At 42.9% G+C, this 26,169-nt stretch overlaps 1 protein-coding gene across 2 annotated transcripts in view; it reads left to right on the forward strand.

Annotated features, from left to right (window-relative positions):
* Positions 1–11: 11 nt before the first annotated feature.
* DCUN1D3 (defective in cullin neddylation 1 domain containing 3) overlaps positions 12–26,169 on the forward strand; it is a 51,691-nt gene continuing 25,533 nt past the window's right edge. Inside the window, exons 1-2 of one of the 2 annotated variants that reach the window (XM_030800058.1) lie at positions 12–163; positions 4,010–4,083. The gene's annotated coding sequence lies outside the window, so the exon portion shown is untranslated. The remainder of the gene's footprint in view (positions 164–4,009; positions 4,084–26,169) is intronic. The other variant, XM_003261456.4, reaches the window with a different exon arrangement.

Here is a 26,169-nt window from a genome sequence, read left to right on the forward strand (position 1 = left end):
CGGTGGGCCGCAGATGAAGAGGAGGCGGTGGCAGTGGTGGGAGAAGAGGCGGCGGCGGGGGTAGGGAGCCTGGAAACGCGAGCGGGGATGGTAGGTGGTTTGGACCCGCCGGGCCGCCGTCGTTTCCAGAAAGGGTTTGACTGGAGGAACCTCTGGAGCAGCTGTGAGTTTTGGGGGGGGGGGAGTTGAGGAAAAGGCGGGGGGGCATTGAGAGATGAAGGGGCGGGGGTTGGGTACCTTCGAGAAAGAGGGGTGGAAAGGGAGGAGTGGAAGTCAGCGCGTTGTCTGGACTGGTCCCTCTGAAAGAAGAGGCTGTGAGGGGAGCCTGTGGCGTGTCAGCCGCAGGGCTCAGAAAACTTACCTACTGTCCCTGCCTCCCCACCGCCAGCACCCCTCAACCCAGGGCCTGGGGATATGGGGTTGGAGCTGCCCTGGAGCGGGTGCAGACTCTGGTCCTCTGTCCTGGGTGAGCGCTGTGAGGTAGGAGCCCTAGAGGGAGGTGGTGGGTGAATCTCCCAGCTCCCTCCGCCCTCATTTCCCTCCCCACCCCCATCGTTGTCTTTAATCATTAACAGCCCTGGAATTAAGGGGCTCAGACCTGAAGGCCTTTTTGTGCACCTTTGCTATAAACGATAACCATCTGTGTCCGAGGTAATGGGGCTGGAGGCTTTGCCTGTATCCTCTATAGGAAGTGGGACGGGGTGACAAATGTATTGTTTGTTCCTCCACCCTCCCCCCCCGCCGCACTTCTCACCCCTCATCCTCCCCCATGCACACCCCTGGTTTCCACTTCAATTTTCTGTGGCTGAGTGGCAATCGTGGGTTTTTTTTTCTTCCCCTTTCCTCCTTTATGGCACTTAGTGCCTTGGTTACCTCTTTTGAATTTGGTGTTCAGCCTCTATCCCAGATCTTAACTCTGAGCTTTGTAATACTTCATACAGGCTGTCACGTTGGGAGTACCTCTCACGCTGGGTTATACGCTCCGATTATTATGAGCATTTTCTTTTATGAATACTGGAATTCCAGAGCCTTTGCAAGGAATCCTGAATGGCATCATAGCCCAGGAATCAAGGTCTCTTGCTCGAAATACTTTATGTGTGAGGAATTTACATGTTGTCAGCTCTTCCCAAAATGATTTGCTAGGCTAATTCTGGATTTCTGTGTTTCTCTCCACCCACTTTTTATGATGCACTTCAGAGAACAGAAAACCCGATATTACTTTTTTGTTTCTACAATTGGACAATAGCTCTTTTATGTTTTTCTCCATTTATGTGTGCCACACAAATCTTCAGTGACACATTCAGCTTGTGCTGATTTTCATCTTTATGTAGTTGATTCTTTGTGTATAGGGGGTCCTAAATGAGACAATGTGATCTGTTTAGTTTTGGTTTAAGGGCGAATACAAACCAATAACGGATGTGAAAAAATTGTTTGAAGCAAAGAATGGAAAGAAGGCTTCTTTGTTGATATGCTGTTGGTTAAAAAAAAAAAATCAAGGAGCACTCTTCTAGCCTCTCAGACAGATTTCAGAGTGAAGTGTTATGATTTTCCTTTTAGTGTTGATACATTCTTCGGAAATCTTTTGTAGAATCTGAAACTGTTTTCTGAAGAACTTTAAGAGATAGTGCCTACATTTTCATAGTCCTTTGATTAGAAAGTGCCCGTAAGTCCTGTCCTTCTATAACTGAGCTTGATATGCATAGCGCTAGGAAGATCTGATGCTAGGAAGTCCTATTCAGGGCTTTCAGGCCCTAAAAAACAGAATATTTAATGCCTTGATTGTACCAGTTACAGCGTGTTTAGATGTTTCACAAAAATACAACAGGAGAATGACTACTGTTCTCACTTTAACTGATTTGGAACCTAGTTTGCCATTGAATAAAAAGTTCACAGTTCATTAATTCAACAAGCATTTATTGACTCCTAAGTGCTAGCCAGTGTTTCAGGCACTGGGTGTACACGGGTGAACACAAGCAAAAGGTTCACCCTTTCATGGAGCTTACATCGGAGTGGGAGCTGGGGACAGAGACATAATATATACCCCAGTAAACCAGATTTTGATTAAGCGCTGAAGAAAATAAGAGTGATGTGATTGAAAGTGTCTTAACTGTAGATGCAGTCAAAGAGGACCTTTCTGAGGAAGTGACACTTAAGTTGAGCTTTAAGTATAAAGAAGGAGCCAGCCATCCAAAGATAAGGGGAAGATCCTTCCAGGTTCAGGGAACAGCTGGTGCAGAAACTGGCTGGAATGCGGTTGTCAAGTTCCAAGGAATGGGAAGAAAGGGTCAGGGTAGGTGGGAGGTAGTGGAAAGAGGATGGGTTGGGTGAGCAATAGCCAGAGCTTAGTGAACACGGGGAAGAGTTGGAGATAAGGTCAGAGAGGTGGATGTGGGGCTCAGAATAGGTAGGCAAACAAATTAAGAGCCAGAAGGAGTAGGAAGCAGAAAATGATGCTGCTTGTTGATTAATTCTGTTGCCTTAACTAGGGTCTTATCACTTACTGTTTTTGCAGGTACTGTTGGACTATCATAATAAAGTTACTCTGCTGAGTGGGAGAGGAAGAGGCAGTGGTCACCTGGGTCTTTTCTGGCAGATAAATCTCAAGCTGAGTGTTCAGATTTTCAGCAGGATGTTCAATTGAGGGCACACCTCTTTCCTTATTTTGTCTTATATACTGCTATTTAAAACTGCATAATAAGTTCTCTGAATGTGTTCTAGTATACGAATCCTCCTTTGTTTCCAGCTCTGTATGAATTTAAGGATTGGGCAAGTGTTAATAATATGCCCTTGTCCATCTACCAAGATGACCATCAGGATCTAAGTTTCAAGTTGTCTTTTGTAGGGAGGCAGTTTATGTTACAATAGTTCCACTCTTGTCTGGTCCTTCTGATGACTAATAACACTCAGCTGAGGTGTAGGTTGGTGCTAAAAGTTCACTCAGTGGATTACATTAGATAAATGACCATTGTGGGGCTCAATTCCACTGTGTCGGCATCTTTGGGCTGGCATGTAACCAAGGAATGTAACCTACTTTTGCCTTCTGCTGGGGGCATTCATCTCTAATGGTGTGCTGCTTTTCAGCTTCACCTTGACCAGATTGTCCACTTGAGAGGCCCAATCAAGACTCCTTGATTTGGCCCTCTTGAGCCATGTCACACTGGGCTGAAACAGAATATGCTTTTTTCTTCTTCTGAATCCCACAACAGTGACTAGTGTGTTCTTTGAGTGAATTGGCTCTTTGAGCCAGGCAGTTGAGAGACTTAAATGTTGCTTGGGCTATTTGTAGTAAACTCAGTATTAGAAATGCTAAATAAAACCTTTTAGTGTTTGGGGAAAACGAATCAGAAATTGAGGACTTGTCACCTGTTTTAGGTTCTAGTATTCTCGTGGCACCTGTAGAAGGATTATCAAAAACTTGAACAGAGCTTTCTGGGCAGTTCTGGGGGTAATGAAGGGGACGAGGTAGATCCTGGTACTGAATTACTAATTCTGATTTGACTGCAAACAGAATGTCTTTTAGTTAGCAAGCAAATGACTAAAGTAAACAGCTAGGAATAGGCAAACAACTTCTACTCTTCATACTATAGTATCTCAAAGGAATAGAGAATTGGTAGTGAGATTTGTTAATTTAATTATTTGGCTTTGGCCCAGGTTAAAGGTTTTGGACTTAACTTATATGCTGATGCTGGGCATAAAATGCTCTATCCAATGGGTTACCAAGCTCTCCACTTCATTTTCATTTCAATGGTTTATTGTAACTCAAGTATGAAAATGTCCTGTAGGCTGAAGTTTCATCAGCCAGTTTGGAGACTGGTGGCTCTTTTCTAATTTTTGAAAGGGGGCGGGTGGGTAGGAGGGGACTTGAACACAAGGAGAAGCCATTGACTCCTACACCGGCTACTAATTATGTTTGGGGGAAGAATCCACAAATTTAAGTGGATTGGATTTTTGGAGCTGAGCTGGCCTTTTAATTTAGGGTACCAGTGGATTTGTTTCTTACACTTTGCAGGCTTTTGGACAAACTCTTCTGAAAGGTGGGCAGCCTAGAAAGCCAGTTGATGCCACTTGCTATTGGAGTTGTGGGTAAGTGGTTTTACATTGCATTACACGACTTAAAGGTAATCAGATTTTGCTACTGTTTTGGTATACAGATGCTCTTTGATTTACAGTGGGGTTACCTTTGATAACCCCATCATACGTTGAAAATATTTTAAGTAAAAAAATGCATTTAATATACCTCACCTACTCATAGCTTAGCCTAGCCTACCTTAAACATGCCAAGAACATTAACCTGCAGTTGGGCAAATGCATCTAACAAGCCTATTTTATAATAAAGTATTGAATATCTCATGTAATTTATTGAATGAATACTGGAAGTGAAAAACAGAATGGTTGTGTAAGTACTTGAAGTAGTCTGGGACTGTCTCTATGTGCTGTAGTAAGGACATTTAATTGTGCACTAGCTGCCAGTTGTTTTGAGGTGAAGAAGTGGTAACTTAGATTGAAACAATGGTAATGATGTGGTAACTCCTGTTTTCCCGGGTCTTGATAACTTAAAATTATCTCTTTGTGTCTGTTTATAGATGTTGATGCCAGTGAACCAGAATCGGTTCTCCCTAAATGTTGAGACTGTTCTGGAGCTCTTTGCACAATGGACCAGGGTTAACTGAGTTAGTGTCTTTCCGTTCAAATCTAGTTTCACTAGTTCTTATGTCCGTGTTGCTAGATGATGGTGAATCCTATTCTTTTGGGTGGTGAGAAGAGATTACCACAGAACTTGACCGTTTAATTAGTGAATAATTACAAACTAGAGCGTAACATATTTACATCCCCTTGGTATCCTGGGGGATTGGTTTTGGACCCCTTGGATACCAAATTCACAAATGATCAAGACTCATATAAAGTGGTAGTATATGGGAAGGTGCAGGGAGTGGCGGTGATACACATCTGTAGTCCCAGCTACTCAGGAGGCATTTCCAGATTACTTATAATGCCTAATACAGGTTGGGTGTGGTGGCTCATTCCTGTAATCCCAGCACATTAGGAGGCTGCTACAAATATCTGCCCCCTTTTTGTTTTATTATGTGGGAGGATTGCTTGGAGGCCAGGAGTTCAAGTCCAGCCTACGCAAGATAGTCAGGCCCTGTCTCTACAAAAAATTTAAAAAACTTAGCCAGGCATGGTGGTGCGTGCCTGTAGTCCCAGCTACTGGGGTGGCTAAGGCAGGAGAATTGCTTGAACCCAGGAAGTTGAGGCTGTAGTGAGCCGTGATGGAGCTGCTGCACTCCAGCCTAGGTGACAGAGCAAGACCCCATCTCAAAAACAACAGCCAAATACAATGGAAGTGGTATGTAAGTAGTTGCTATACTGTATTTTTAAAAATTCATATTATTTTTTATTGTTGTATTGTTATTAGGTATTTTTTTTCCAAATATTTTCGACCCATAGTTGGTCGAATCTGCCAGTGTAGAACCTGTTGATAGAGATGGCCAACTGCACTGAAAATGAGAGAAAAGATTGGAAGTGGCTCAAACTCTTATTCTTTGAAGTTGTGATATGTTGAAAGAAGAGAATGGCAGATAGGGAAATCATTTTTTTTAAGATGTGTGCAAATGAGACCTTCTTTAAATACCATACATCAGAATAGGGAAGCTTAGTAAATCCATCTGGAGGTGGTGATTAGCTCTTGTGGCAAAATAAGTCACCTGTGCCCAGAGCCTGGATACCAGCCTGGTTGCATGCAAAGGCAGACATGTCGATGACTCCTCCTACCTTCCTGAGGGCTTGACCTTGTTCAAGAGTGTCCTTTGAGCTGTACTATGTTGTTGGGCTTGGGATTGAATTGCCACACAGAAGCTTGGATTGCATAGTGTTGGGAAGCATCATCCCTGATCCTTTTGTGCCCTGCTCTGCTGGAGGGCTCAACCGCAGGACGTGGTGACTAGAAATAATTCTGTCACTTGGGCCTGCAGATTCATACCAGGTCTGATGACTGACTAAGGATCTCAGATAGCAGCAGTGTGTAGTGTGGGACTCTTCATTTTTGAGACTGCTTAGCATCTCGGAGCCACTGCCCCTCTTTGCCCAAGAGAAAGTGTTGAAAACACCTGCCCCTTTTTGATTTATTATGTATTCATTTATGTTTTGAGACAGAGTCTCACTGTGGCCCAGGCTGGAATGCAGTGGCATGATCAAGGCTCACGGCAGCCTCGACCTCCCAGGCCCAAGCGATCCTCCTGTCTCAGCCCTTCTGAGTAGCTGGGACTACAGGCCTGCACCACCATTCACCACTAATTTATTGTATTTTTAATAGAGATGGGGTTTTGCTGTGTTGCCCAAGCTGGTCTCGAACTCCTCACCTCAAGTGATCTGCCTGCCTCGGCCTCCCAAAGTGCTGGGATTACAGGCGTGAGCCACCACACCTGGCCTGCCACTTTATTTTAGTAGCAGATTGTTTTCACACAAGCAGCAGAGTTGGGTTACAGCTTTTAGCTCTCTATCATTCGTGATGGGTTTGAACTGTATGCAGTGTTTGCTTAAAGTGGATTAGTATATGTCCTTTAATTTTGATTCTGAACGAGTCTCAGGTCATAGCATTACTACTTTGAATGCTGTTAATTCCCCTTCCTGAAGTTTAGGAGAAGCAGGAAAAAGTCAGACCCTTGCAGAATCTTAGCATATCTGGTGTTTATTTCAAGCTGGGCTTTGAGGAGCCTTCTCCGCCATTGTTGAAGTATGCTTGTGGCAGGGATGAGGGGGTTTTGCTGTTTTCCTTCTGTTTCATGTTACTACTTCAGTCTGTGAAAAGTTACTGTAATATTCTGTTATATTGGGCTACCCTATAAGATTCTAGTTGAATAAAATGTTCTGAGGCTGAAAACAGGTTGAAAAGTGGTTATTTTCAGTGGGAAAACAGAAATCAAGAAAAACGAGTAGGCCAGGCATGGTAGTGCACTGCATGCATGTAATCCCAGTACTTTGGGAGGCTGAGACGGGAGAATCTCTTGAACCCAGGAGTTTGAGACCAGTCTGGGCAGCACAGTGAGACCCCATTTTACAAGAAATAAGGAAAAGGAGCTGGGCGTGGTGGTATGCACCTGTAGTGTCACCTGCTCGGGAGGCTGAGGCAGCAGGATCGCTTGAGCCCAGAAGGTCAGGCTGCAGTGAGCTGAGATCGCACCACTGCACTGTAGCCTTGGTGACAGAGTGAGACCCTGTCTCATTAAAAAAAAAAAAAAAAAAAAAAGTGAGTAAATACTTAAAGTTACAGAGCAAGCTCTAGGCAGCAGCAGGGCTAGAATCAGGCCTTCTCTGCACTAATTCTTGTTCTCTCTGTTGCACTGCATCTCTCAAACAAGTTGGTGTAGGCACCCGATAAAGTTTAATTGAATCCTTGGTGTTTGGACTCTGTGTTCTTGGGTTCTGTACTCAAACAGTTTGTCACAAACTTTTCATCTTTCAAAGAAGACTCATAGTGAAGCATATGTGAAGTGAAGTTATTAATGGGTAGTGGGATGGGAGGCTTCTTAGTTTTAGTAGTGGTTGTGGATACTTAATAGAGAGCTGGCCTTTTTTCTTCAGAATAGTTCTGAAAGTGACCATATTACATTCAAATAGGAGTTGAGGCATTATCCCTGTAAGTTTTCTTCTTTCCCCCGGCAAACCAAACCCTGAAATGGTCAGTGCAGTGTCAGGTTTTCAGATAAGCAAGTGGGCCTGCTCTTGAACACCTGTGCAAAATGCTAAACCAGACTTCCATTTCCTGTGATCTGCCCTGGAATCTGAAGACGAGAATCCAGGTGGATCCATGGACAGAACAGCTTCTGAACAGCTCTGTGGAAATAACCACCATGGACATGCATTCCTTATTTTTTAAAAATATCTGTAAAGCAAATTGGCCTTCAATTAAATAGTTGCTTTATGTCTACCTGATGACTTGCCTAGTAAGTGTTCTTTAAACACGAGGGTGAGGTGAATAATACCATTACAGTGAGGGTGCCGGGACTCTAGCAGTATGGGTCCTACGAGACAGCATCTAGGGGCACACTGGAAGTCTCAGGCCCTCTGAGGAGGTGTTTTTCCCAGTTGTGACATTTTCTTCCTTCTCAGTAAGTGGAATTAGAGAGTGAGGAGTGATAGAGTGAATGCTCTGTGTCTACTTTTGAGAATGTTGTCAGGTTCTTTTTCTCTTAGAAATTTAGTTATTCTTTGAAATAGTCACTTGTTCAGTCATTTACTCAAAACAGTTGGTGTATCTCATGCCCATGGTGAGGAGCATTCTGCTTGAGAGTTTCCTAACTTTTTATGAAAGAGAAAAGCCTAAAGACTTCCAGAGCACTAAGATGGGAGGTTCAGTTGTCGGAGACGAGCTTGTGTAGGGTAGCTGGCCTTTGAGAGGACACAGTGGTTGGTGGTATTGTGGACTGGGGAGAAAAGCCCATCAGTGGTCTAGCTGGGAGAGGGTGCAAAATACTAACAGTGCACTTAATGGGGACAGAGGGTAGGGAAGGAGCAGGCCCACAAGATTGCCCAACTCCAGGGAATGCCGTTCACAAGGAGGGGACAGGGTCCTCCGGAGTTGGGCAGTGTACTGGCCCTGGCCAGGGCTCTGATCACAAGTCCTCTCTTTCCCAACTGGAAAGCATATTTCTGCCTAAGAGGGATGAGTACAGGGACACAGTGGCTGGTTTGGCCAAATTGGTCTCCAAGATGCACTCATCAGCCATAATCAGGAGTTATCTCTGGTCCCAGCTAGACCACTGATGGGCATTTCTCCCCACGCCACACCCACCACCATCACCACTGTGCCCCCTCAAAGGCCAGCTACCCTACACGTCCTCCTCTCTGACAACTTAACTTCCCATCTTGGAGACCAATCATCTTTACGGACTGCTGGCCAATTTCCCCCACCTCCATCCCTGTCTCTTAGGGCTTTATTTTGACAAATCAGAAGTTGGTAAAGTAGGGATTGTAATTATTTGTATCCGTTAGAGTGTGGGGTTAGAGAACACTGGGTAGTGGCTCTTGACATTTAACAATGTTTGCTATCCAAACGGAACAGTTACATGTCAATTACTGAGGTAATTAATGATTGTCTTGTGGGAACTGTAATGTGAAAAAAACTAATTAAAGAAAATCGGCCAGGTATGGTGGCTCACTCCGGTAATCCCAGCACTTTGGGAGGCCGAGGTGGGTGGATCATGAGGTCAGGAGTTCAAGACCAGCCTGGCCAAGATGGTGAAACCCCATCTCTACTAAAAATACAAAAATTATCCGGGCATGGTGGCAGGCGCCTGTAATCCTAGCTGTTCAGGAGGCTGAGGCAGGAGAATCGCTTGAACCTGGGCAGCAGAGATTGCAGTGAGCCAAGATCGCGCCGTAGCACTTCAGCCTGGGCGATAGAATGAGACTCTGTCTCAAAAAAAAAAAAAAAAATCATTCTTTACTTCACATTTCTACAACATCCACGTTCTCTTTGGCAGGCCAAATTAGTCTTTCTTCTTTAAAAAAAACAAAAAAAAATTTGACCAGGTGCTGTGATCTGTCCATAGGACCTGATTTCCTACTAGTGCCAACCTGCAAGCAGTGCTCTGAATTGGTGACAGGTGTAGATTTAATGATTAGATCAAGCAGGGAAGTGGCTTCTGAGCATCAGAATGGTTAGTTTTAGTGTGGACCTCTTAATGAGGTTATTAATTATATCATTCCAACAGTTCTTGGGCAGCAATTGGGTGTCCAGCAGTTTAATTCTGTTACTGTGTGGAGTTAGCACAGACCCCACCTGTTTATTTCATTTTTTGTTTATAGAGACAGGGTCTCGCCCTGTCGCCCAGGCTAGAGTGCAGTGGTGCTATCATAGCTCACTGTCATTTCAAACTCTGGGGCTCAAGTGATCTCCCCACCTCAGCCTCCTAAGTAGCTAGGACCAGAGGCACATGCCTCCGTGGCTGGCTAGTTAAAAAAGATTTTTTTTTGTAGAGATGGGGTCTTGTTTGTTGCCCAGGCTGGTCTCAAACTGCCTCAAGCGATCCTCTTGCCTTGGCCCTCAAAGTGCTGGGATTACAGGTGTGGGCCCCCAGAACCTCAGATCCCACATATTACTTACTCATTCCCTCAAAATTGCCCCACTTCAGATGCCAGCTGCAGGTATTGGGTATTCGTACGTTACCTGAACTTCTGCCCAGCAGACTATAAATTTGGAGGTTCCCATGACTCCCTGTCCCAGGTTTGATAATTTGCTAGCATGAGTCACAGAACTCAGGAAAGCATGATATTTAGGATTACAGTTTTGTTACAAAGGATTTATTTATAACTCAGGAACAGCTGAATGGAAGAGACGCATAGGGCAAGGTATGAGTTGGGGGGTGCAGAGCTTCCATGCCCCTTCTGATGTGCCACTCGTAGCTCATAAATGCTTTTACCAACCCGGAAGCTCTCCCAGCCTCGTTGTTTCGGAGTTCTGATTGAGGTTTCATTACACAGGCATGATCATTGACCATTGGTGATTGAACTCTGTCTCTAGTAGCCACCCCTCCCCTCCCCAAAGCTCAGAAAGTAGGGCTTTGAAGTCTAATCATGTGCTTGGTCTTTCTGGCTTGGCTAGCCCTTCACTGGAAACTATAAGGGCCCATGGTGAAATCACCGTGTTAGCATAAACTCTGGCCTGTGGTCCAGAGGGCTCTTCATGAATAATAAAAGACAAAATTCCAAGGGTTTTAGGATCTCTGGCAGGAACCAGGGACAAAGACCAAATACATTTTTCTTATGCTCCATTAGTACTCCAGTGTTGTATCTTGTAAGTAGTAATGGAATAGGGGTACCTAAAGTTGATTTAAATGATAATTAACAATTGTCATTTCTTGACACACCAGATACTGCAAATTGATTAGCTTTAGATTATAAGCAGCAAATTCCTCCTTCAATAAGTATGAAATGGCATTCCCAGAATAGTCAGTATTCTTGAATTTCAAAGGTACATTAGGTCTAGACTTCCCTAATTCAAGAAACCAGCTTACTTTATAATACAGATTTCATGTTACTTTTTTTTTTTTGAGACAGAATCTCACTCAAGAAACAAGCTTACTTTATAATACAGATTTCATGTTACCTTTTGTTTTTTTCACTCTGTTGCCCAGTCTGGAGTGCGGTGGCACGATCTCGACTCACTGCAACCTCTCCCTCCCAGGTTCAAGCGATTCTCCTACCTCAGCTTCCCGAGTAGTTGGGATTACAGGCACATGCCACTACACCTGGCTAATTTTTTTTTTTTTTTTTTTTTTTTTTCTTGAGATGGAGTCTCACTTTGTCACCTAGGCTGGAGTGCAGTGGTGCGATCTTGGCTCACTGCAACCTCTGCCTCCTGGGCTCAAGCAGTTCTGCCTCAGTCTCCCAAGTAGCTGGAATTACAGGCATGTGCCACCACGCCCGGCTAATTTTTGTGTTTTTAGTAGAGATGGGGTTTCACTATATTGGCCAGACTGGTCTGGAATTCCTGACCTCAAGTGATCTGCCCACCTTGGCCTCCCAAAGTGCTGGGATTATAGAGTGAGCCACTGTGCCTGGCCCTGGCTAATTTTTATATTTTTAGAAGAAACGGGGTTTCATTTTGTTGGCCAGGCTGGTCTCGAACTCCTGACCTCAAATGATCCACCTGCCTCGGCCTCCCAAAGTGCTGGGATTACAGGCGTGAGCCATGGCACCCGGCCCATGTTACTTTTTAATATGACTTTTAAAAAGATTAAGATATACATAATGGGTCAGGCATGGTGGCTCATGCCTGTAGTCCTAGCACTTTAAGAGGCCTAGCCAGGGAAGATCACTTAAGCCCACCAGTTCAAGACTAGCCTGGGCAACATGGTGAAACCCTGTCTCTACAGAAAATACAAAAGGTAGCCAGGCGTGGTGGTGCCCGCCTGTGGTCCCAGCTACTTGGGAGACTGAGGAGAATCACCCTAGCCCAGAAAGTTGAGGCTGTAGTAAGCTGTGATCATGTCACTGCACTCCATTCGGGGTGACAAAGTGAGACCCTGTCTCAAAACAAACAAAAAATAGATGTACATAGTGCCTTGGTTAAGAGAGCATAGGCTCTAGAGTCAGTCTGTGTTTGAGTCTGAACTTTATCACCAACTTGCCACTTGACCTTGGATGAGCCACTTCTTCTCTCTCTAAGCCTCAACTTCCTCATGTATGGAGTGAGGGTAATCACAGTAAATGGTTGTGAGGATTCAATAAGATAGTACATTCGAAGGACATGGCACAGTGCTGGGCATAAAAACAAACATTTAATAACATTAGCTATTATTGGCTACATGGTATCCATTGCTATGCCCACCTGGAATGGCAGCTAACTCCCAAGGAGTCAAGCATCATGTATATCATTTTACCTCCTCTTATAGTCAGTTTATGGGACAGTGTATAAAAAGATTGCTAGGCACACAGTAGACACAAGTTATCTATCATTTGAAAATAAAACCTGTCCTCTGGGTATCTGGGAAATACACTAGTGACTCTGTAATGGAAACTTCCAGCATGTTTCCAAAGCTGGCCTAAAACCCAGAGATGGAAAATCTTCCTCCTGAAACCCTATAGAGCCTGTATGAGTCTAGCAATGGGGACAGGGGCTAGGATACTGTTGGATCAAAAATTGGGAAACTGATCCAGGAGACATTTTTATCTCTGACTGTATGCCTTGAGGTTCAGTGAGTTGGGCAAAACCACATTAGACTTTGGGAAAAGAAATAGATTTATTTCAGCCAGTCTAGATAATGTTTGACAGAGTCTCAGATAAAGTGAAAAGCCCAGATCCACATGTGAAAGGGCTTCCTGACTGCTTAGAGTTTACTTGTTGGTGAACTCCTCTGAGGCCGGGTCTCTAATTCTTCCTGTAGCTCAACAACCAAGACAGTCTACTGTAGTGGGACTACCATTGGACTAAGTTCTTAGTTCTAGTCTAGACTCTGCCACCATTGCTGCTTTTCCTTGGGCAGATCACATCCCTTCTCAGTCTATTTCTTTAACTATGACATAAAGGATTTAGGACTAAATCACTGTTTCTCAAAGGTGGCTTTGGTTACACTTGTAATTTATGTGTTGCTGAAATGAATACTCACGTGTTTTTTTACCGCTGATGGTGCGTAAGATGATTTTTGGTGGTACATGATGAATACCTTTCATTTACTAGTTCTGTTTTTTATTGTATTTACCTACTTTTTGAGATGGAATCTCGCTCTGTCTCCCAGGCTGGAGTGCAGTGGCGCTATCTTGGCTCACTGCAACCTCTGCCTCCTGGGTTCAAGTGATTCTCCTGCCTCAGCCTCCCAAGTAGCTGGGATTATAGGCGCCCGCCGCCACGCCCTGCTAATTTTTGTATTTTTAGTAGAGACAGGATTTCACCATGTTGGCCAGGCTGGTCTTGAACTCCTTACCTCGGGCAACCCACCCTCCTTGGCCTCCCAAAGTGCTGGGATTACAGGTGTGAGCCACAGCGCCCAGCCTACTAGTTCTGTTTTTTAATGTGTATGAATGAAAACATAACTATCATATCACACCTGTGAATTCATGGACAGTAGTGCTTAGGATGATACTAAAGTCATGTCAAAGACAAAATTGCAACCAATTTAGTTTCCAGATCTCAACTGGCTGTATTGCAATTCTAGAATTGGGCAATGTTTCATTCCATAATATAGAATAAGTGTTTAGATATGCTAAGCAGGAGTTGGCTTTATAGACAGAAGGGCTGAAGAAAGCAGAAGCAAAGAACAAAGAGTGTATCAGTCCTTTCAAAGCTGCTTTTCTTGTAAGGCAGGACAGGGAAACAGAACAATAGAGAAATAACTGAAGAGTTAACATTAGATTACTTCAGACTTTTGTGTGCGTGTGTGTGTGTGTGTGTGTGTGTGTGTGTGTGTGTGTGTGTAAGGATTAAAACTAGGGAACTTCATTATCATGCCAGTTGAAGATTTAAACATGGAGTTTGGGAAGTTGGATGTTATCTCTTTCTCCTGGTTTCTGGGAAGGTCAGATAACAAACTTAGTTTGGGCATGAATGAGACCCCATTTTGATTTTTAGTCTGGTCTCTTGGAGCCTAGTGCAGGAGCTTAGTCCAGAACCATGGCCTTCTATCATTTTTATTTAACAGTAGATGCAGTTTTTTAAAAAGCTTTTAAGAAAAATATTAGGTGAACAGTAGATGGGATGGTAAAGATGCGATATGAATGGCTGAAGTTTGTAGGTTCCAAGACTCAGTAACTCTAGTGCAGCGCCACACCTTATTTAATGAAGTCTTTGTTGTGATGGCCACTGCGGAGCAGGTCCAGATTTCAGGACTTAAAGACTTGCCTTCAGAAGTCTCAGGCAAAAAAATAAAGACTTGACTAACTCAAGCAAATTGACAAATTTCTTTTTTTGCATTTGTGACAAAAATACCCACAAGTAGATTATGTAGAATTTAAAATATCATAGCCTTTAGTATTGGTGGCCTTTTTTTTTTTAATGAAAAAATGAATAATATTGTTTCCTCTTTCACCTTTAGCAGTTTCCCGGCTACCTGGATTGCTCCTCGGTTCCTCATTGTTTGCTGTTGGGACTCCCCATGTTAGAAGTAAAGTTAGGGTCTGACTTGTTCTGTTGGGGTAGGAGAAAAAGCCTAATTGCTTCTTGAACCCAAGCCAGTGCATGGATTCAAGGCTGTGTCCCATCTCAAGAGCTGACGTGTAGATTACTTCTTCCTGGTGACTGTTTTAAAGGGACAGTGGGACATGTGCCCTAAAATGATGTTAAACATTGAGGCAGGCAGTATTTAAAATCTCATTTCACTTTGTCTATTGCTCATAATTCAACATAGTGGGGTCTTGAGAAGGGAAACGAGTAGTGGTAGAAATGATACCAACTACTGTGGGAGGCACTTGCTTTTTCAGTAAAACCCAGAATAAAACGGAAATCTCTATTAAGCAATAGAAGCCGAGAAAGCTGCTTTCAGATGTAGTTTATGGTGGGTTTTTTTTTTTTTTAAGCCTTAATTACCTGTAGTCCCTAGACATTTTCTGTGTATCTTTACACTGTCATCTTTCATTATCTACAGTTGGGTGTTGGTCTGTGTTTGCAAGTGATCTTGTTCTGAGTTAACACATTGTAAAGGGCCATGGATCTGGTATAGCTCCTTGTAATAAGTTATTTAGTGTTTAAGATTTTAGTTTTAAAAAATTGCTATAAAGATGGATCCAAGTCTGATAGCTCCCTGTGCCAAGTGTTACTAGTGAAGATTAGGTTAAAATAGAGCAAAATGCCGGGTGCAGTGGCTCACGCCTGTAATCCCAGCACTTTTGGGAGGCTGAGGCGGGCGGAATCACGAGGTCAAGAGATGGAGACCATCCTGGCCAACATGGTGAAACCATGTCTCTACTAAAAATACAAAAATTAGCCGGGTATGGTGGCGGGTGCCCGTAGTCCCAGCTACTTAGGAGGCTGAGGCAGGAGAATTGCTTGAACCCGGGAGGCAGAGGTTGCAGAGAGCCAAGATCGTGCCATTGCACTCCAGCCTGGTGACAGAGCCAGACTCCGCCTCAAAAAAAAAAAAAAAAAAAAAAAAGCAAAATGGTGGCAGTGATATAGCCCAAGATTATTCTCCTAATTTATTTTATTTATTTATTTTGAGATGGGGTCTTACTCTGTTGCCCAGGCTGAGTGCAGTAGCCTAATCATGGTTCCCTGCAACCTCGAACTTCATTTATTTAATACAAGGTTTCTACATGACTTCATAATGAGAAACTCTCAAATGTTTCCCAACTGAGGTGGGATCTGTGCTTCAATTCCTCATACTTTGTAAATTTTGATTTTGTCATTCTTACTGTCTTGTCTCTAGAGAGGTGTCGTGACCTGTGTCATTGGGCACATTGGCAAGGGGGAAAAAGCCTTTTACTGAAGGCTGTGTTTTGCAGGATTACAAGTCTGCCTTCCCACTAAGATCTAATTGATGACACGCAGCAAGCATCCTTTGAGCAGATTTTGAGTTCAAACCAAGCAACTCCTTGGATATACAATTATAAGACCACCTTACTTGTAGATGTCAGGTTTCTAGGACAGCCTATTTCCTGTGGTATGGAAGTTAGTCATTATGTGTAGGCAATGGCTGATGAGTCTGGATACATTCTGAAAGGGGAGGGGCCGAGTTGTGACATTCGCCCTTGGTTTGCAGACCAGGTTTTGCAAAGCTAGAGTGGGGCTGTTTGTTTTCTTCTCTTCTTGGGAAATTGCCATTGGATCAGTTTGTCTTGGTTAAGATCTTTTGTGGGTAGCTGAGCAGTTGGGCTTTTAAAGATGAGAGCCACATGAAAGAAGACTGTTCTTTCCTAGTCATACAGATGATTATCTCCATGGTCGTATAATCTCCATAAGAAGTATGAGCATTCGAGACCACACATTTAAAAACTTAACATATAACAGGGTCAGAAGGAAAGATGTACAACATAGTGGCAGAGGTCAGTACCTTTGCAAGCCATTCTTACATGTTTCCAACACCACTTACCGTGGTCTTCTCATGGTAGAATAGCCTTTCGATTTATCCAGAATCTTTTCACTCCTAAAATAAAGCCCTTTTAGGATGTTAGAAACTTGAACATTCATGGCAACTTCAAGTAAAAAAATAAAAGTGTTTAATTGAAGACTTAATCTTTGACTCTGACTTTAAAACTTTCCTACTCAAAGAGCTGGAGTTGCTTAATTTATCAGAGCATTTGCTTTTCCAGGTTCACAGCTCTCAACTGTTGATTGGCCTAGCAGAAAGAGATAATAAAAAGTTATGCAACAGGTAAAAATCTTTCCAGTTGCGTTTTCCCCATTTGGAAGGAAACCTGTTTTTCCTTCCCTCTGAGCAGTTTGGCCTAAGCTCCTCCGCTTTCTGATTTGCATATTTACCCTTTGCATATAGTACTTCAATTGATTCACTCAACGGAAAGTTCTAAAGATCTCCAGTATTTAATACTTCTGATACAAAGAATTTTCAATTATGATAGCAGTTTAACAGAACAAAACTTTTTTTTTTTTGAGGTGGAGTGGCACTCTGTCACCCAGGCTGGAGTGTAGTGGCGCTACCTCAGCTCACTGCAAGCTCCGCCTCCCGGGTTCACGCCATTCTCCTCCCCCAGCCTCCCGAGTAGCTGGGACTACAGGCGCCCGCCACCATGCCCAGCTAAATGTTTTGCATTTTTAGTAGAGACGGGGTTTCACCATGTTAGCCAGGATGGTCTCGACCAGGATGGTCTCGATCTCCTGACCTCGTGATCCGTCCGTATCGGCCTCCCAAAGTGCTGGGATTACAGGTGTGAGCCACTGCGTCCGGCCAGAACAAAACTTTCAAAGACACATTTTTAAAGTACTGAAGTTACTGAAATTCTGAAATCTGAAATGCTCCAAAATTCAGAACTTTTGATCCCTGACATGAGGCCCAAAGGAAATGCTCATTGAAGAATTTCAGATTTCAGATTTTTGTATTAGGGATGCTCTACTGGTAAGTACAATGTTAATATTCTAAAATCTGAAGTTCAAAATCCAGAACACTTCTGGTCCCAAGCATTTGGGATAAGGGATACTCAACCTGTACAAGATACTTTCTCCTTAAGAAGAACCAGACTGGTATTTTCTTTTTTTTTTTTTTTTTTTTTTGAGACGGAGTCTTGCTCTGTCGCCCAGGCTGGAGTGCAGTGGCGCGATCTCGGCTCACTGCAAGCTCCGCCTCCTGGGTTCACGCCATTCTCCTGCCTCAGCCTCTCCGAGTAGCTGGGACTACAGGCGCCCGCCACCACGCCAGGCTAATTTTTTTTGTATTTTTAGTAGAGACGGGGTTTCACCGTGGTCTCGATCTCCTGACCTCGTGATCCGCCCGCCTCGGCCTCCCAAAGTGCTGGGATTACAAGCGTGAGCCACCGCGCCCGGCCCAGACTGTTATTTTCAAGTTAGAAATCTATGAGCAAAAGACTGGCGTTCTCAGACAGAATGTGGATCATTCATAGGGTACTTCCGAAACTAAAAACCAGTTTTGTAAGCTAAAAAATTTTGGCCTCCAAAATGTAATGCTTTCATGGTTGTATTCAAAATGAAGCGTATGTATTCTGAATTTTTCTGAAAGACTGACTCTAGGATTGGACACAACGTATTTCAGGAAGAAGAAATGTGTTTATATGTTGCCAGCTACTTGTTCCAATAATTTTTAGTGCCTATTGTAGATCTTGCTCTTAAGGACCTTATTGTCTGGTTGGGACATAAGATAGTGACAATTAGAAAATGTTGTAAAACCAGTGCCGTAAAAATAGCAGTGCTGGCCGGGCGTGGTGGCTCACGCCTATAATCCCAGCACTTTGTGAGGCTGAGGTGGGCGGATCACCTGAGGTCAGGAGTTCGAGACCAGCGTGACCAACATGGAGATACCCCATCTCTACTAAAAAAAAAAAAAAATACAAAATTAGCAGAGTGTGATGGCACATGCCTGTAATCCCAGCTACTTGGGAGGCTGAGGCAGGAGAATTGCTTGAACCCAGGAGGCAGAGGTTTTGGTGAGCCGAGATTGCACCATTGCATTCCAGCCTGGGCGACAAAAGCAAAACTCCATCTCAAAAAAAAGAAAAAAAATTGCAGTGTTATAAATGAAGGTGCTCAGGGACAGAGAGGCTCTCAGTCAGGAAGGAGTCCTGTGGGAAGTAAAATCCCAGCATAAAGCATGAAAGAGCAAGACTAGAGAAAGGAATGGCGAGGGATTCTGAGCAGTGGTAACAGGGTGTATAAGACTAGGCCGGGCACGGTGGCTCATGCCTGTAATCCCAGTACTTTGGGAGGCCGAGGCGGGCAGGTCACAAGGTCAGGAGTTTGAGACCAGCCTGACCAACATGGCAAAACCCCGTCTCAACTAAAAATCCAAGAATTAGCTGGGCGTGGTAGCATGCGCCTGTAATCCTGGCTACTTGGGAGGCTGAGGCAAGAGAATAGCTTGAACCTGGGAGGCAGAAGTTGCAGTGAGCCAAGATTGCACCACTGCACTCCAGCACATGTGACAGAGTGAGATTCCGTCTCAAAAATAAAATAAAATAAAAAAGTAAACACATTTCCCCACCTGACTGAAAGGATGCTTGGAAATTAGGGGAGCAGTTTGGTGAGTTTCCTCTGTCTCTGTCACAGGCTAGGGCCTTGCATAAGCTGCTTTAGTTCTGAGCTTATTTCCTCATCTGTAAAATAGGGATAGCCATAGGAACCTCCGAGAGCAGCTGTGGAGAGTAAATGCTATCATGACTGTAAAAGGCCTCACGTTGTTTCAGGCACAATAAAGGTGATGGAGGGAACCTTTATCAAGCTTGGTTGAGAGTTCCAAGCTATGGGTCATATCTCATTGGTGGGTTATAACCAACAATTAAAAACAAAATGGAAAAAAAAAAGAAATAGTGCAAAATCAGCGCATCATAGAAGTAAGTGTAAATATTGAGTAGATTATTTATTTTTGAGACAGGGTCTTGCTCTGTCACCCAGGCTGGAGTGCAGTGGCGCACTCATCGGTCACTGTAACCTCAAACTCCTGGGCTCAAGCAATTCTCTCCCCTCAGCCTCCGGACTAGCTGGGACTAGAGGTGTGCATCATCACACCTGCTTAATTTTTTTAAGTATTTTTGTAGAGACAGAGTATCGCCGTGTTGCCCAGGCTTGGGTAAATATTTAAAAGGTTAAATATTCATGGAACTTTTCTTTAAGTTGTACATGGATTTATATGTGTGCATTGGGTAAGGATATAAAATATATTTCTCACTGAAGGTTGCAGTTAAAGTTTGAAAACTACTTGTATAGTCCAAACTCTCATTTCTCAATGACTCAAAGACTTAGCACACCAAAGCAAACAAAAAACCACTCTATTGGAGTATGCTGTTTTGAAAGAAGCAATTTAAACCTTCAGGCTTAAAAAAAAATAGCTTCGAAAAGCATCCTTAATTTAAGAGTCTGAATTTTGGCTCTACTGCTTACTACCTCCTAGGGTATTATTATTGGAGTGTTGGATTGTTTTATTAGTTGATATGTGTAAAAATGTTTTGAGAATGATGCCTGGTACGTAGTAAACCTTGGAAAACTATTTGTGGACGTTATTATGTAAAAGTGGTAGTACTCTGCATTTAGGTAGATTTGTGCAGTGCACTAGGGACATAGTAGGTGCTTATTTTCCATTTGATTCTTTAGAAAGTATCTCTTAGATGCCAGTTAGCCATTTTCTTTCTTTCTTTTTTTTTTTTTGGAGACAGGTTCTTACTCTGTCACCCAGGCTGGAGTACCCAGGCATGATCACATGATCACTGCTCACTGCAGTCTCAGCCCCCTGGGCCCAAGGGATCCTCCTATCTCAGTCTCCCAAGTAGCTGGGACCACAGACATGTACCACCAAGGCTGGCTAATTTTTTTATTTGTGTTTTTGTAGAGATTGGGTCTCCCTATGTTGCCCAAGCTGGTCTCGAACTACTGGGCTCAAGCAGTCCTCCTGCCTTGGTCTCCCAAAGTGCTGGGTCTGCAGGTGTGAGCCTTAGCATTATGCCAAGTTGACCCTTTTTGTGTCATCGTACACATTCCCTGTCTTCTTGGACCTTGCAGTCTAAGATGCTGTCACTAAACTGACAACAGCCTTTCTCTTCTATGTACTTTTTATATTTGACTGTTTGCTTGGAAGCCGTGAATGTTTTTGTCCCAAGGGAATATATAATGTATAATGCATTTAAGCCTTGGATGCACAATAGACATAATAAAGTATATTATAATAAAATGTCATCTTAGGCACTTAAATTCAGTGAGAAGGACTTACTGGGAGGGAGAAATTATGAAACATTTTCTTTTCTGATTCTTAAAATATGTTTTTGGTCTGGAAGAAACAAGTGTCAAAGTTGTTTTTAAGATTATTAGGTTGACTTCTCTTACAGTGAATACTTGGCGTCAGCAAACTGATTTGCATTGAGAAAGATGACTGTGCCTTTTGCTGAGCAGTGGTGTATAATGAGACTTCCACTTCAATAAGCCCATTGGCAATACCGAGTCGTAACCTGGGTGAAAAGGAGTTAATCTTGGCTGCCTGGCAGAAGTGGATTTGTTATATAATTTATGATACCCAGAAATCCTTTGGGGAGGTCGTTATTATCTTATTATCATGACAGTATCCATCTATGCCTGAAGATTAATTTTTGTTGTTCTCATCTAGTTCCACCAGTTAGCGATTCTCCTAACTGAAAGGGTAGTGACTTGTTAAATGCCTGCATTTGGCTTTTGCTTTGATACAAAGGTATGCTAATCAAGATTGGATGTTAGAATCCAGAAATATTTCAGTTAGTGATTTATTAATAGTTTAGAGATTTTTTTTCTCCTGTTAAACTGACTTCTGAAAAATGAGTCATATTCAGGGTTTCAAACATTTCTTCTTTGACCAGCCTCAAAAAAGGTTTATCAGTGTTTCTGTCTTGTAGATTGCTACTGCAATTCATTTGTGTCAGTCCTGCCACTGCTGAAACAAACACAAGAGGGGTATCAGTTTGGTTTTCCATCATTTTAATTCTGTCACTGGTGGACGATCACTGTTAAACAAGCCGGTACTATTTTTTATGATTCACTGAGAAGTCATGTGGTAGTGTGATACCCCGTCTCCAGCTACCAGTGTTTAAACTTGTAATTTTCAATATATTGTGTTAAAACAGACTTCTATTTCTGGCTATTTTTCTTTTCAATTTTAGGCCTAAAATTGGAAGCTCTGTTTTTATAAAACAGCCTCCTAGAAAAGTCACCGATGTTGCTATTCTCTCTCTACCCCAAATCTCATAACTGGGACTGGGGGTGGGCAGAGTAAGAGCTGGCTGTTTCACATGGTTAAGCAGAATGTGTGGGTCTGCCGGCCAGTGGAGGTGGAATCTGCCATTTGCTTTCTCAGCAAGTACCTCTGGCTTTGGGGGCCCCGTTGAGGACTTTAGTGTTGGCCTTTCTCGCAGTCATGTGAAACAAAGTTCATTGTCTCTGGTGGCTCTAAAGAGATGGAGGACCTTTATTGTCTGTATCTCTTACCCTCTTTGACAAGGTATGTGCTTCAGCCCTCCAAGTTAAAAGTCATTCTGTCATCAAGTGAACAGTGGTAAAACATCTCAAGAGGTGTAACACTGGCCATGAGTCCTTGTGTTTTAAGCAGTTGAATTCCTATTTAAAGCAAGCAGTATGCAGTATTCAAAAAAGCTGCTGGCTGTTGCTCCTGCGTCTCTAGACGCCTTAAATATGATGCCTTTATTTGTTGAGGTGGGGAAGATGCAGTTCAGACCGGCAGCCTGAGGCTTTTCACTGGAGTGTTCCCAATTGGTGAGCCCCTTGGTCTTCCTAGAGTGCAGTGTGTGGCTGTGGCTTCAGTAAACCCTTGGACATAACACCCTGGCTGAAAAGAGAGGCAGACGTGATTTCCATTAATGTGAATTTTTTCTAAGGTCCTGAGGTACAGGTCAAAAAGAGACATGACAGGTTGAACATCTCCCTATGTCAGCTTCATATTCTGGCTTTTGCTGTATTTGAGGTGAAAATTAGCTTGTGAAGTGAGGAGAGATGGAACCGTGTACTGCTGGCTGAGAAGCTGTGTTTGTATCACATTATCTGAGAAACTCATAAGGTAAAGAATAATTGGAGTAATAAGATAATCCTCTCCCCTCTTTCCTCTCTGAAGGTAGTGGGTGCTTCGAATGGGGGAGTCCAAGAAAAAATAGACCTTAAGAATCAGGGCTGGGCACAGTGCTCACACCCATAAACCAAGCACTTTGGGAGACAGAGGCAGGAGGATTGCTTGAGCCCGGGAGTTCGAGACCAGCCTGGGCAACATAGCAAGACCCTGTCTGTACAAAAATAAAAATGAAAAAAGTAGCTGGGTGTGGTGCTGTGTGCCTGTAGTCTTAGCTGCTTTGGGAGGCTAAGGTGGGAGGATCGTTTAAGCCCAGAAGTTTGAAGTTAACAGTGAGCTATGATTGCACCACCGTACTCTGGGCTGGCAACAGAGCCAGATCCTGTCTCTAAAAAGAAAAAATCAGCTCTTGAGAACTGAAATTGAGTTCTGCATTCTTAGGACTCAACTCCCTTTACTCTTTCCTGTTGAGTGTTTGTTAACATCATCCTATAATTTGAATTGGTATAAATAGCTACCATTTATTGAGTACTAATTGTGTGTGAGAAAGTGCTAAACATCTCAGATTCAGCATTTATTCAATCACAAGTTAATATAGTTAAAGCAATAAAGCCTTGTACAGAGCATGTGCTCAGTATCAGTGACTATTATTCCTTCTACAGATACTTATCAATGTGCCATGTGCCACATAGCCTAGGTGCACAGGGTAAAGTGGCGAATAAGGCAGATAAAATGCCTGCTGTTAAAGGGAGCAGGCAATAAATAAGTCAGCAAATTAGAATTTCACAGAGTTGTAAGTGCCGTGAAGAAGTAAAACCGTGTTGTGCTGAATTAGAGGGAAGTGGCATTTGGATTGGTTGAACATGGAACACATATCAGCACGTGAACTGAGACCCATCTTATATGAAGCAGCCATTTATTCTTCACCATGACCTTTTTTCTTTTTCTTTTTTCATCGCAGAACTCAGTCTCATTTTTTTGTTAATTGGTAAATAATGTATGTAGTTTTGAGACATGTGATACTTTGATATATTCATGTTATGTGTAAAAATCAAATCAGGGTAATTGGGATATTATATCACCTTAAATATTTATCTTTTCTTTATGCCGGAATCATTTAAATTATTCTCTTCTACCTATTTTGAAATGTACATTAGATTATTGTTGACTGGAGTCACCCTACTGATTTTCCCAACACTTTACTTCTGTTTGTACCCACTAACCCACTTCTTTTCATCTCCCCTCCCCCTCCCCTTCCCTGTCTCTGGTAACCACCTATAGAAGATAACTGTCTTTCTCTTCCTGAGATCCACTTTTTTAGCTCACACATGAGTGAGAACATGTGCTATTTGTCTTTCTGTGATTGGTTTATTTCACTTAACGTAATGACCTCTAGTTCCATCCGTGTTGCCTATGACAGGGTTTCATTCTTTTTTATGGCTGAATAGTATTCCATTGTGTATATGTACCACATTTTCTTTATCCATTCATCCATGGATGGGCACTCAGGTGGATTCCATATTTTGGCTATTGGGAATAATGCTACAATAAACATGGGAGTGCAGATCTCTCCAGTATATTGATTTTCTTTCCTTTGCACATATACCTAGTAGTGCAATTGCTGGATCATACGGTAGTTCTATTTTCAGTTTTTTGAGGGCCCTTTATACTGTTTTCCATAGTGGCTATACTCATTAACATTTCCACCAAAGTATACGAGAGTTCCCATTTTTCCACATCCTTGCCATTCATTATTATTATTATTTTTTTAATAACCATTTTAACTGGGGTGAGATAATATCTCATGTGGCTTTTATTTACATTTCTCTGATGATTAGTGATGTTGAGCATTTTTTCGTATACCTGCTGGCGCAATCTTGGCTCACTGCAAGCTCCGCCTCCCAGGTTCACGCCATTCTCCTGCCTCAGCCTCTCCGAGTAGCTGGGACTACAGGCGTCCGCCACTACGCCCAGCTAATTTTTTGTATTTTTAGTAGAGACAGGGTTTCACCGTGATCTCGATCTCCTGACCTCGTGATCCGCCTGCCTCGGCCTCCCAAAGTGCTGGGATTACAAGCGTGAGCCACTGCGCCCAGCCCCTGCTGGCTATTTTCATGTCTCCTTTTGAGAAACATCTATTCAGATCTTTTGTCCATTTAAAAATCAGATTATCTGAGTCGGGCACAGTGGCTCAAGCCTGTAATCCCAGCACTTTGGGAGGCTGAGGCAGGCGGATCACCTGAGGTCAGGAGTTTGAGACCAGCCTGGCCAACATGGTGAAACACCGTCTCTACTGAAAATACAAAAATGAGCTGGGCCTGGTGGCATGCGCCTGTAATCCCAGCTACTCGAGAGGCTAAGGCAAGAGAATCACTTGAACCTTGGAGGTGACGGTTGCAGTGAGCCGAGATCGTGCCACTGCACTCCAGCCTGGGTGACAGAGTGAGACTCTGTCTCAAAAAAAAAAAAATATATAAAGTAAAAATCAGATTATTATTATTATTTTGCTATTAAGTTGTTTGAGCTCCTTATATATTCTGGCTGTTAATCCATTGTCAGATGGATAGTTTGCAGATTTTTTTTCCCATTCTGTGGATTGTCTCTTCACATTTTGATTGTTTCCTTTGCTGTGTAGAAGCTTTTTAGCTTGATATAACCCCATCTGTCTCTTTTTGCTTTGGTTGCCTGTGCTTTTAAGGTCTTACACAAAAAATCTTTGCCCAGACCAGTGTCCTAGATCATTTCCCCAGTGTTTTCTTCTAGTAGTTTCATAGTTTCATGTCTTATATTTAAGTCTTCAGTCCACTTTGATTTGATTTTTGTATATAGTGTGAGAGAGGGGATCTAGTTTTATTCTTCTGCATACAGTCATTTAGTTCACAGTGATTTGTTTTAGTTCCCATTTTCAACTGAGAAAACTGAGATGGAAGATGGTTAAGTGTGTGCTAGAGAGTTGGTAGAGCTGGGCTGTACAAACCTAGTCATTTTGTATCCAATGCATGTACTGGAAGGCACATGACTATTACTGGAGCAGCTGAAGGAGCTACAATATCTGTGCAACTGGTTTTTGAGTGAGAGAATTGAATGTTGGTTGCAGAACAGTCAAGACACTGAACGCAATTCAGAAAAGTTGCATGTAATTTCATGGACCCCCTATTGTTGGATACAACATTTGTGTGTGTGTGTGTGTCTGTGTGTCTGTGTCTGTGTGTGTGTGTGTGTGTGTGTGTGTGTGTGTGTGTGTGTGTGTGCGCATGCGCAGTTTATTCTGGGGCCATAGTTGTCTTTGAATCTTCAAACTTATTGATGACTGAAAGAACTTATGGTGCTGCTGCTTTATTTTATAATTTTTTTATGTTGTTGTTTCTTAAAATAGGGCATAGCTGCTAGGGCAGGGTTTTAATAGACAGCATTGTGATGGCCATTAGGTGGCAGCAATTTTGGCAGGTCATGTGGGTGGGAAGTGGGCAGGAACTGAGCAGGAATCATCGATGTCTTACTTTGCAAAGCTTGCAGT

The sequence above is a fragment of the Nomascus leucogenys genome, chromosome 2 (assembly GCF_006542625.1).
Source record: "Nomascus leucogenys isolate Asia chromosome 2, Asia_NLE_v1, whole genome shotgun sequence".
Lineage (NCBI taxonomy): Eukaryota > Metazoa > Chordata > Mammalia > Primates > Hylobatidae > Nomascus > Nomascus leucogenys.